At 31.5% G+C, this 10,232-nt stretch overlaps 1 long non-coding RNA gene across 2 annotated transcripts; it reads left to right on the forward strand.

Moving 5' to 3' along the window:
- The first annotated feature begins 15 nt into the window (after nucleotides 1-15).
- LOC123206994 lies at nucleotides 16-8,813 on the forward strand. Of its 2 annotated transcripts, none has more exons than XR_006500156.1 (5): nucleotides 16-1,521; nucleotides 3,930-4,116; nucleotides 6,165-6,312; nucleotides 6,772-6,841; nucleotides 8,592-8,813. It is a non-coding gene; the product is annotated as an uncharacterized LOC123206994 (long non-coding RNA). The 2 variants fall into 2 exon arrangements; XR_006500157.1 differs by having other exon boundaries at nucleotides 4,045-4,116.
- The last annotated feature ends 1,419 nt before the right edge of the window (nucleotides 8,814-10,232 follow it).

Consider the following 10,232-nt stretch of genomic DNA (forward strand, 5'->3'; position numbering starts at 1 on the left):
TTGTTTATTCTTCTTCAATTTTTATGATAAGCATCTCTCCATCTTCATCGTGTTTTCTTATTTAAGATAATATTCTTCAAATTTCAATTTGTTGTCTATACAATGGAGTGTTGTTGTGTTCGTAATTGTTAATTGACAGATGTAAGTTTTTCGGAAAGCTATTACATTTATGGTTTGAACAATGTTTATGCTTTAGTCTTTCCCTTTTTGGCTGAATCTCATAGGTTATATAGGCTTGTGTGTTTTGGTCAAAACCTAGTATTTAACCCCAAAAAAAAAAAAAAATTCAGGGTTTATGTAAGCTTGTGTTTTCTAGCTGACATCTCAAATTGGCCAGAAACCTAAGCCGTGTGAAAGTTGGCCGACACTCTCTTTTAGGCCAAAATTAAGAAATTTTTTTTTATATTTCAGGAAAATGAGAGCAATAACTTAAATTCTTGTAGAGTATGGAGGACATTAGGGATGCTAAAATGATGGTTCATAAAAGAAACAACATCCAAAACCACAATGTTTCTGATTGTGAAGGAGATTACTCATGAATATGATAACCCCATCAAAATCAACGGTGACAAATAATTATCATTTTTCTTTAACAAACAAAGGGATGACACTATCAAATATCTTCTCTTACATGTTACAACAAATGATACACCCTTTTTATCTGAGTTTCGTATCCCAAGTGTTGTTAATGAAGATATCTGTGAGATTCAAGCCATAACTATGAAATATGGTTACGTTGGTGATCTTAATAACACTTCAAGGTTGGATGAATCACAACGCTGGTAGAAATAGTCTTTATGGTTAAGTTGACTAAATTGGGTGGAAGACAAGCATGAATGAATATTAGCTTTACAATGATAACATATACTGGGTTTGTATTTCACCATCTATAACCATACCATTGTTTGTCAGTCTTGCCTTTGATGATGGTGATATAAGGGTAGGAATGGCTTGTGCTTTGAAAATATAAAATAAGAGACAAAGTGAATTGAATAGGAGTAAGCCAAAATTTTGAGTACAATATGGCTTGATTTAATAGTTATCATTTTGAGGCCATATGCAAAAACTTAAACAACTACAAATGGCATGCGGTTGCACTAAAGACAAAACCATACAACCTTTATCAGATTAAAAAGGCTTAAGGGAAATATACTTGTGCTAGAAATAAGCTGCTCCCTAATCATATAAATGTTTCTACTAAAGTAATTGCTTTATATGCATTGATATGGGCGGAATTAGGTCATTTTAGGGTAGGCCCTAAATTTAAAATTGTTTTTGAAAAGTTTAACGAAGGCCCACCCTTCTTTCATTAGACCCACCCTCAATATTAATTTTTTTTTTTTAAGTCTAAGTAAGCCAAAAAACTTAAAGATCGAAAACTTAATTTACAATTACAAATCCCTAACTTATTCACCACATCCCATTCTTCCAATTTTGGCTTTTCCAAAGAATTTTTAAAACTAAGTTATAATCCCACAATCTGTTGCCCATTGCATCTAGTTCCAGCTTTCAGAGTTTCAGGTAAAATTTTTATTTTCCTTTAACAAGTTGTTGCCCATTCTTCTTTATCTTGTATGGTTCAGTGTTTTGAAATTAATGAGGAAATGACTTTGTTCTGAAAGTATGTATTAAATCTAGAGGTTTTAGGGGAATCATTTTAATCAGATTATTTGTACTTTTGCTTTTCTGGCTTCCATTTCTTTGGAACATTTTTATTTTTTTCATTTGTATTTTCTCATTATATGCTTAACAATATGTTGTTTTTGTTTCAGTGCTCACAATTTTTATATGCAAAACTCGTCAAACAATATAGCATTGCTTTGCATTTTTTTTAAAAGAAAAAAATTTGTAGTTTGTGCATCCTACTCTTTTTGTTGAATCTTGGTGTTGTGGTTCCATGCTTTGGTTGTTGGTCATATACTTGAAAAATTTTTTTTGGAGAATTTTAGTTATGCAGCCAAGTCTTTTATCTTGAATGTGGTAATGAAAGAATTTTTCTTTCTTGGGTGTGTGGCTTTGTTTTCAATATGCAGTTTTTGGTTTCCTTGTTTTTAAGTTAACCATTTTTTTACTCAAGCTTTGAAGATAATACTTGAGTTTGCTTTTTAATTTCATGCGGTTTGTAGTTTCAAAGAGTCAATTGTATAAGATGAGAAATGAAGAAACTTGCTTTGAAATCTTATTGAAAGAAGCTTTTGATATGTGCAAAGATAATGACATACCATTTTCAGAGGATATAGAAGATAACTTTGGGAGGACAAAATGAGGGATTGCATCGATTATGAATAAACATCATTTTAAAGTCGAATTGATGTATACATTGTTAGATAATATCTAGGAAGAACTTAATAATCGTTTTGATGAAATAAATGTGAGGTTACTAAAGTGTATGACATCTCTCGATCCAACTTTTTTGTCGCATCTAACAAAGATTGATTATTTGAATTTGCAAAGTTCTATCTTTCTGATTTTTCTAAACACGATATTTGGTTGTTTAACAATCAACTTCAAAACTATTATGAGGATGTTAGAACTAATACCAATTTCACATATGTTGAATGGATTGTCGTTTTTGCTAAAAAAATGGTTGAGTTAAAAAAAGATGTTACATACGACAAAGTGTTTTTGCTTATTAAGTTAGCATTGTTTTTGCCCATGCCTACTGCAATAATTGATAAAGTGTTTTCTACAATGAATCTTGTAAAGACTAGTTTATAGAATCGAATAGGTGATGATTTAATGAACGAATGCTTGGTGGTTTACATTAAAAGAAAGTGTTTTCTTAAATTGACAATGAATATATTATTGAACGCTTTCAAACATTAATAAAACGGAAAATTGAGTTATAGACAAGTATATCTTGAATTTAGAATGCTTGTATTGTTCACTTTATGTGTTTTATTTTCAATTATATGGTCAAGACTTTGCTTTGATGTAGTGAAATTGGTTATGTGATGTTTTGTTGACAACAAATTGTCAAGTTTGAACATAAAGTTTATATCTATTTGCATCTATTTATATGAGTTTATACAATTATTTATATACAAGAGTGGAATTGGGTCATTTTAGGGTAGGCTCAGACCCACCTTTAACTCAAATTGTTTTTTGAAAAGTTGAATGAAAGGCCCACCCTTAATATTAAGTTTTTTTTTTTTTTTTTTTTAAGTATAAACAAACCCAAAAACTTAATTTACAATTACAAATCCCTAACTTATTCACCACATATCATTCTTTCCATTCTTCCAATTTTGGCGATTTCAAAGAATTTGTAGAACCAAGTTACAATCCCATAAGCTACTGCCCATTGCATCTAGTTCTAGCTTTCAAACTTTTAGGTAAAATTTTTATTTTCCTTTGACAAGCTATTGCCCATTTTTCATTATCTTCTATGGTTTAGTGTTTTCGAATTAATGAGGAAATGACTTTGTTCTAGAAGCATATATTAAATCTAGAGGTTTTAGGGGAATCATTTTAACTAGATTACTTGTACTTTTGCTTTTCTGGCTCCTATTTCTTTCAAACAATTTTTTTTCATTTGAATTTTCTCATTATATGCTTAGCAATGTGATGTTTCTGTTTCAGTGCTCGCAATTTTTATATGCAAAACTTGTCAAACAACATAGCATTGCTTTGCATTTTTTTTAAAGAAAAAAATCTGCAATTTGTGCATCCTCCTCTTTATGTCGAATCTTGGTGTTGTGGTTCCATCCTTTGGTTGTTGGTCACATACTTGAAAAAAATTTTTCTGAAGAGTTTTAGTTGTATAACCAAGTCTTTTATGTTGAATGTGGTAGTGAAGAAATTTTTCTGTCCTAGATGCGTGGATTTGGTTTGAATATGTAGTTTTTATTTTCCTTATTTTGAAGTTAGCCATTTTTTAACTTGAGCTTTGAAGATAATGCTTGAGTTTGCTTTTTAATGTCATGCAGTTTGTAGAAATTTCATAGAGTTGATTATATAAAATGAGAAATGAAGAAACTTGCTTTGAAATCTCGTTGAAAGAAGGTTCTAATATGTGCAAAGATAATGACATACCATTTTCAGATAACATGGAAGATAACTTCGAGGAGGACAAAACAAGGGATTCCATCGATTACGAATAAACATCATTTTAAGGTTGAATTAATGTATATAGTGTGAGGTTACTAAAGTTTATGATATCTATTAATCCAAGTAACTCTTTTGTTGCATTTAATAAAGATAGATTACTTAAATTTGCAAAGTTCTATCATTCTGATTTCCTTGAACATGGAATTTGGTTGCTTGATAATCACCTTAAAAACTATTATGAGAATGTTAGAACCGATACCAATTTCACTCATGTTGAAGGGATTGCTGGTCTTGCTAAAAAAATGGTTGAGTTAAAGAAGGATGTTGCATATGACAAAGGTTTCTTGCTTATTAAGTTAACAATGGTTTTGCTTGTAGCTATTATAATATTTGAAAGAATGTTTTTTGTAATGAATCTTGTACATACTAGTTAACAAAATTGAATGGGTGATGATCGGATGAATGAATGTATGTTGGTTTACATTGAAAGGAAAATTTTTGTTACAATTGAAAGCAAAAACTATGTTGTAAATGACATCAAAGTAACAACTATTCTGTGTAAATACAATATGCCATACTTTGCCTATGATTTGTTAAATAACATATATCTTCTCATTTAATCTGATTTTGATTGATTTGATTCTAATTCGATATTATTCTGATTTTGTGTATATTATTTTTTCTGTTTCGTAGGATTAGATTTTTTTTAGACTATATTGTAATACTATAAATTATATAGTATTTATTAATAATATTAATTTATTTGATAATCTAATTCATAATTTTTCGTAATATTATAGTGGTTAATATCCACTTATATCATTCAGTTTTAAAAACTATCTTTTTCTTTGCTAGTATCATATTTTCCAAGTTTAAAAAATGACTTTCTCTCCCCCTTGTCTCCAAGGTTTTATATTTTTCAAAATTTGAAAATTACAACCGCTAACCCTAGACTTTTGGGAAAACTTTTTTACCCTTAACAATTTTCGATTTCTACTTTTCTTTTGGTGCCACATTCTTTTATCTCCAGTCGTCTTTTTGCTTGAGAGTAAGCCATTGTCAACCCAACATTCATCTCTGACAAGTTCACCCATTTTTGGCATAACTGCAATGTGTTTTTTTTTTCTTTTGCTATGTGTCACAGTCAAATGCATTTCCTCTCTCAGTTTGTCGTGCTTCCACTAAGATCAAACAAGTCTTACGTTGCTTCTCTTTCCCAACACCACGCCAACCTCCTCCTCAGTCGTTATTAGCCTATTTTGGCCATCTTATTCACGTGTGCCTCTTCTGTTGTTGTGAATTTTCTTTAGCGTAATTTCTCCACCAAAATCAACATACCTCTGACCAATCGATGTATATTCCATGGCTGGCTTGAAGACAACTTTAGTCGCAGTCCCTCTCGAAAGTCCACCCCCTAGTTTCTCATTGTTGGCATCCCTTATTCACACCAAGAATTGTGGTTCTCCAATAGTTGTCGACTTTTCTTATTTGCTGCCACCACCTTTTCCATTAGTTGTTGTTACCTCAACTACCATAACTTTTGACTTATCGATGTCCCTGCTACCTACAACGATCAACATTGGAAGTTATTTTTCTTCGCTCATGGTTTGTGATACTTATTGCATGTGGAAATCTCAATTTCTTGATGTTTTTGCCATTCATGATTTGCAGAACCTGATTGCCAGTGATGCACGACCTCCACCATCTATCATACTTGATGTTACTTCTAATCCAACTCATTCTCATTGGTTGTATGCCAAAAAATTAGTGTTGACTTAGATTAAATCCACGGTGTTGTCTACACTTGTTCAGTCCTTGTTGTTGTCCTATGTTACTACTTTTGAAGCATGGTCCTCGCTTGATTGCCCTTTAAATCCAATTATAGACTCTTTGAAAAGCTTTCGATTAGACCATGATCGATTATCTCATTGATGCCAAGTCTATTTTTGACTCTCTTGCTACAACTGACTTTCCTATTTCAGATGCTAATTTTGTAGAGTATGTTGTTGATGATTTAGGTCTTGAGTATCCATTTTTCATCACTTCCTTACATTTTCAACCATCTACTACATTTGATTAATTGTATAATCTTCTCTTTGGTATGTCTTCTCTAGCTGTTGCTATGGCTATTACTCGATCCTTTCCACAATTATCTGATTCTTCCAAATCTTCTAGCAAGCTCAACTCCTATGGTCATAATAAACATGATTGTGGTCATGGTAATGGTGGTTAATCTACTCCTTGCCAATGTAATACCCTCAGGTACGTATCAGATGTATTTATATCTTTTGGCCTTGTTTTAAGAGATTTTTAAGTTTAAATATACATGTTCAAATATATGTGGATATATATAAATAGATATATATATATATATAAAACAAAAAAAGAAAAGAAAAGAAAAGAAGGACTATAAAAAAAAGACAAAAGCTAAACCAATATGTATGTAAATATATAAAAGGATAAAAGACAAAAGTTAAACATTTTCATCTCTTCTCCCATCCTTTCCAAAAGCTCAGCCTTTTCCATGCTTTTTTCTTTGTTTTTTGAAGAAAAATGAAGGATTTAAAGGAGTTTTGGAAGATAAGTAAGATAAGAAAAGAAGAGGAAATATTTTGGAAACTTTGGTAACCAAAAGATCTTTTTCTTTTCCTTTTACCTATGTTTATATATATTAGATACATGTTATCTGAATATGTTAGTGTGTTTTGGTGTTGATTTAAGGTTGTTTTGGTAATAAGAGAAGGAAACAAGAAGGAGGGACCCAACCTAGTAAAGATTGACTTAAAACAAAGTAAGTGAAATCATTATTAGTATGTTTCATGTTTTATGCTTTTGGTTCCTTGACTCTATGTTATAAATGATGATTTTGAAGTTGAGAAATATTTTTTTGCCTTTTGAGGTATCTATGTGTGTTAGTTTGTTTACAACAGAGAGTTAGATTATATTTACCATTGACTTTATCCTATGTTTTGGTTGTCTTATTTGATTAATTATGAGTGTTATTATAGCTTGTTGGAAAACTCTTTGAATCCTCTTTTCAATGATATATAACTTGTATGAATTAGAAACCGTTTAAACTGTTAAATTGCAGAACAAAAACCATTTTACCACTGACTTTGTCCCATGTTTTGACTCCTTTATATGATGAATCATGTGTTATTATAGCTTTTTGGAAACCTCTTTGAATCATCTTTTAAATGATATATAGCTTGTATGAATTAAAAACCGTTTGGACTGTTAAATTGCAGAACAAAAAGATTGTCTTACTGAATAAATAATGAACATAGTTTTTTGCCACTGATTTCATCCTACGTTTTGACCGTCTTATTTAATGAATCATGAGTGCTATTATAGCTTTTTGAAAAACTATTTGAATTCTCGTTTCAATGATATATAACTTGTATAAATTAGAGACCATTCGTTAAATTGCATAAATAAAAAATTGTCTTACCAAATAAATAGTGAATATAATTTTTTGCCATTGAATTCATCATACGTTTTGACAGCCTTATCTGATGAATCATGAGTGCTATTATAGCTTGTTGGAAAGCTCTTTGAATTCTCTTTTCAATGATATATAACTTGTACAAATTAGAGACCATTTGAACTATTAAATTGCATGAATAAAAAGACTGTCTTATCAAATAAATAGTAAATATTGTTTTTTGCCACTGATTTTATCCTATGTTTTGACTGCTTTATTTGATAAATCATAAGTGTTGTTATAGCTTGTTGGAAAGCTCTTTGAATCCTCTTTTCAATGATATATAGTTTGTATGAATTAGAAATTGTTTGGATTGTTAGATTGTATGAACAAAAAGATTACTATACCAAGTAAATAGTCTCATGAATAGTGATTTACAGTTTTGGAAAGAAAGAAAGAAAGAAAAGGAGAAGAAAAAGAAAAGGAAGAAAAGAAAGAAAGGAAAGGAAAGAAAGGAGAGTAAAAGAAAGAAAAGAAAGGAAAGGAAAGAAAGGAGACAAAAAGAAAAAAAGAAGAAAAGAAATAAATGAAATTTAGGGTTTAGGATTCAGGGGTTATTCTAAAAGTATGGTAAGTGGATTATGAATAGTTTTAGATGAAAACAAGATTAGTAAGATATAACGTATGCATGCATACTATGAACTATGAGGGGGCACTTTATACTACATCGCTCGTAGTAAGGTACGTCCGTAGTATGACACATTCATAGTAGGACATAGACCCACAGTAGGGTCTGCTAGTAGTAGAGCATGCTTGTAGTAGAACACAATTTAGATTCAGAAATGGTGTAGTGAAAGAAAGGAAGAGAGCTCGCGCTTAGAAAAGTGTTAAATCCTTATAGTCAGCTTCTAGAAAGTATCAAATTAACATCAAATGGGACAAAGTGTGACCTAAATAGTAAAGAATTAACTAGATTATCCCTTCGATTTCTTATAAAAGTTGTAATGTGAGATTGAGTCTCGAGAGTGAGTTAGAACAGGAAAAGAGATAGTTTACTTAATTCGTTCCCCTTACTGAGTGTTCTTATCTTTCACTTTCTTTTCTTTCATGATTACAGGTACAAGTGATCGTGCTAGCTACGAGGTACGGTAAGGTCAGCGAAGATAAATCTAACTGGAGCAGGATATCTTTAGTTTATATTACATGCATATAATCATATGTTATTGTTGGTTTTTGCGCTTCTTGAGATGGTTGTACAGTTATATATGATTACTCAATGTTTTCAGATGTTTTTCGATGAGTTTTTACATGTGATATGTACATTTTTTGTTCGCTTCTGAATTTTTAGTTTTTTTTAGAATAATTTCAGGACTTTTTTAGTGACGAGTCATTTTAAAATTTGTTAAAAAATAATCGTTCTAGATATTAATGCGTAACATTTTTCCTTTGAAAAGCAACACTTCTGAGGAGGAATGTTACAGCCAACAATCTTAACCCTCATATCAGCGTCCTTTGATATTGACTTTGGCTAGTATTCTTTTTCAAGGTGTTTGCCAAATATACAAAAAACTTGGGTATTCCGCTCGTATTTGTCCACAACAAGGAAACCGCAAAACCTCTTACACTCTGTATTTGTTATATTTATAAAGACATTGTGGCATAAGGTCATGACCTTCTCCCACACCCAATTGTATACACAACCCCATGCATATTATTCTTGCAAATACTTGCCAAACAATTGTCTAAATATTCATAATCTATAGACCTAGGAAAAAGTCTAAGTCGTGAGGCTCCAATGTAAGGAGAGGTGAGCTTAGGCTAAGCCTAAGGAAAGGGTTAGAGCCTAGGTTGAGTGCCAAAAGCTTTGGCATATGGAGAATGGGCCTTAGGATCGGACTTACAGGTCAATCCTTGAGGCTAGCCCAATGGTAAATAATTTATTTTACCCCTTAAAGGGGGATATTAATTAAAATCGACAAAATTTTATGCGCTTAAATGTTTTTAGGTAAAAGGACAACGATTTTACTTTTATAAACGAATTTTTTTATAATTCTAAAAATACCCTTTCTGGCTTATTAGATAACCGTTATGCTTCATTTCAGGAAAAAACTTTTTTCGAAGATATTAATTAAAATCGGTAAAATTTTTTTCACGTAAATGTTTTTAGACAAACGTACAGTAGTTTTACTTTTATAAGTAAATTTTTTTGTAACTCTAAAAATACCCTCAGACTTATTACGTCATTTTCAACCATTTCGTATGTGGGATGTTAAGGGTCGTACAGGGTGCATGAGTGCGTGGGTGCGTGCGGGTGCGTATAGAGTGCGTGGGTACTTGTGGCACGCGTACAGGGTGTGTGGGTGTACACGGAGTTCGCACAAGGTGCATGGGTGCATGTAGGGTGTGTGGGTGTGTGCAGGGTACGTACGGGTGCGTGAAGAGTGCGTTAGGGTGCGCAAGTGTACAACTGATGCATGGGGTGCACGTCTTTGGGAAAATGGTGAGCCAACAACTATAAAAAATTGATTATTTCTAATCAATTATAGTACATAAACATATTTAAAAAAAAAAATGATTTGAGTAATTAATGAATTGAATTATTAGCTTGAAGACAGGTGAATATATTTACTACGTAAACACAGTTGCACCTTTTCATTCTTTATTTCGCTTTCATCATTTCACTTTCTTCAATTCATCTTTGCCTTATTTCACTTGTTTCAATTGATCTTCCAACTGGTTAAATTAATTGATGGAGATG

The sequence above is a fragment of the Mangifera indica genome, chromosome 2, assembly GCF_011075055.1.
Source record: "Mangifera indica cultivar Alphonso chromosome 2, CATAS_Mindica_2.1, whole genome shotgun sequence".
In the NCBI taxonomy this organism is placed as follows: domain Eukaryota; kingdom Viridiplantae; phylum Streptophyta; class Magnoliopsida; order Sapindales; family Anacardiaceae; genus Mangifera; species Mangifera indica.